This window comes from Palaemon carinicauda, unplaced genomic scaffold, assembly GCF_036898095.1.
Source record: "Palaemon carinicauda isolate YSFRI2023 unplaced genomic scaffold, ASM3689809v2 scaffold240, whole genome shotgun sequence".
Classification (NCBI taxonomy): domain Eukaryota; kingdom Metazoa; phylum Arthropoda; class Malacostraca; order Decapoda; family Palaemonidae; genus Palaemon; species Palaemon carinicauda.
In genome coordinates, this window is record NW_027170032.1 from 32501 (window position 1) to 35000 (window position 2500).

Genomic DNA, 2500 nt, shown 5'->3' on the forward strand with positions numbered 1-2500 from the left:
TATATCAATTTATGTAGGAGTGATTCTTTCTCGAGGTAGGACTCCTTTTATCAATCTCGCTTCTCTGTTTATTATGTTTTGTAATTCCCTGAGTTGTACTTAAGGTAATATTTAGTACTCCATCCTGGTAATAAGAGAGCTTATCACAGGTTTCTTTACAGAATGTTCATCCAAGTACTTCTTTATAGAAGCAATGTTTCTATGATAATAACCAGCAGTTTTCCCTACACTATTTATTTGGGCATTTAAAGAAAAGTTACAGTCAAGAGATATATCAATATCACGAACTTTACTTGATATCGAGGCAGAGTTGCTATTTATGTTTATTTGAGTATCACCCAAGTCTCTAACGCCTTTTTTTCCCCCAACTACCATAAACTCAGTTTTATTTTCATTTAATTTTAGTTGATTGATTATCGTCCATTCCCTAACACTGGCAATTGTTCAGTTTAGAGTTTCAGTAGTATCGTCCATATCATTTATGAAGTAAAACTGTGTATCATCTGTAAATAGTTTGAACTTCACTTCATGCCTTTGTAGTATTTTTGATATACCAATTACATAGATACAGAATAAGATTAGGCCCAGTACACTCCTTTGAGGTATCCCTCTGTTTAAGGATTTATATGATGAATAAGTGTTTCCAACTTGTACAATAATTTCTGTCAACCAAGTAGGCTTTTAGGTATGTTGACCTATGTACCATAGATCATTTAGTAGCAGTTCATGACCAAATGTATCAAAAGCAGCACTAAGATCAATTAATTTTAAAGTACCACAATTGTTTTTATGACTCATTTCCATCAAATAATTCACAACAGAACAGATACCTTTCTCCGTAAAGTACAATTTTCTGTAAGCAGACTGGTTGTCTGGCAAAGCGTCTGTTTACTTTAAGTAATTATTTGTTAAAAAATTATGTATTCTAGCACCTTTGAAGTAAAAGACTGATTCCAAATAGGTCTGTACGAGCTTAATTCCTGGTAACCTACAGCACTTTTCAGAACCGGTGTGACTATAGCTATTTTTTTTCAGATTTGGGAAAGTTACACACATCGATGCTCGTATTTACTATTCTCATAATTATATCAGCTAGACTAGAAAAATTCTTTCTGCAGTTACTTCAGATATTTGCAATAGATCGATCACACTTGTCTCAGATTGGGACATCCTAAGAGATTATTTGTAATGTGATAGATATTATATATAAATTATTGATTTACTTACAATGTAAAATATTAGAAATAAATCTGATTATTGCCTAGTTGACAAATACAAGGTTTTAACGACAGGCTAATATAGAAACCAGGCTTAATGAGTCCTTTTCTGAGTGGAGATACTTTAGCGTGTGTAAACGATTTGCGTATTTCCATGATCAGCAAAGCTGTACCAGTCAGAGCCACCCATACTTGGTTGGTTTGCTGCAAGCTATCAGACGAAATTCCGACCCCCCCCCCCACACATCCCATCACCTTCTGCACTGGCTAGCGAAGTGGTGAAAACGGGCTAAATCCCAGACATGAATTAACATGTCTCAGGCCTTTGTCCTGCAGCGGACTAGAAACAGCTGCATTTAATGTTTTATTAGAAATACAAAGATACAAATTTGTTCCTCTTATTAGTTGCTCCTCTCCTTTTTTTTCAGGTTAAGAGGAAAAAAACTACCATGAAGTTTGCAAGTGGACACGAGGGCTCTCTTCTAGAAGGAGCTGAGATTGAGAAGCAACGTAAAGACTTCGAAGGTTACAAAGATTTAGTTCGGTTGATGCCCGGCAGATGGCTCTTTCCTTCAGCATATACTCAGTATGCTGACAAAATTTACAACTTCGAGGTAATTCATGCAGCTGATTGGTAGCATCATTATCATCAAAGATTCCATTGATGGAAATGGTCATCTGCAGCTGAGTTTTTATTTTATTTATAAAACGTTCATTGATATTTGTAATCTATTTAACATGCAAAACTAAACTTAACATCTTACTAATGAATATAAAAAGAACCCAATTTCTTAATATATAGATAAATTTCCTTTAAACGTTATGATTTGATAGGATTTATTAAGAAATTGATACAAGGACATGCAGACCCAGCTAGAATTGAATGCTAACAATAAGAATAAACTAAAAAGTATTTCTTCTTCAACATCGTTTTTGTTACAGTTGCAATCACACTGCATGTCAATTTCGAGAAGATATATTTACTAATTCCTTCTTACGTCATTTATTTAATTTCCTATTTCTTTTCCTCACAGAACTATTTCTTTCTCTGTTAAAGCCATTGGTCTATTAGCATCTTGCTTTTCCAACTAGGGTTGTCATAGCTTAACTTATATTAATTGTAAATAGGTCTTTTATTCATTTCTCCAACATTTACTGTCTTCGTGAAAACAGCACAAGAGCAGTGACGTCGTCATCATGACCTATCCAAAGTGCGGGACGACCTGGACTCAGGAAATCATCTGGACGATGAGGAATAACCCGGACCTCAACAATCCAAAGGC

The 2500-nt window shown here is 34.7% G+C and overlaps 1 pseudogene; it reads left to right on the forward strand.

The window, feature by feature from the left end:
• LOC137636149 (sulfotransferase 1C4-like) overlaps nucleotides 1-2500 on the forward strand; it is a 19018-nt pseudogene that overhangs the window by 5366 nt on the left and 11152 nt on the right.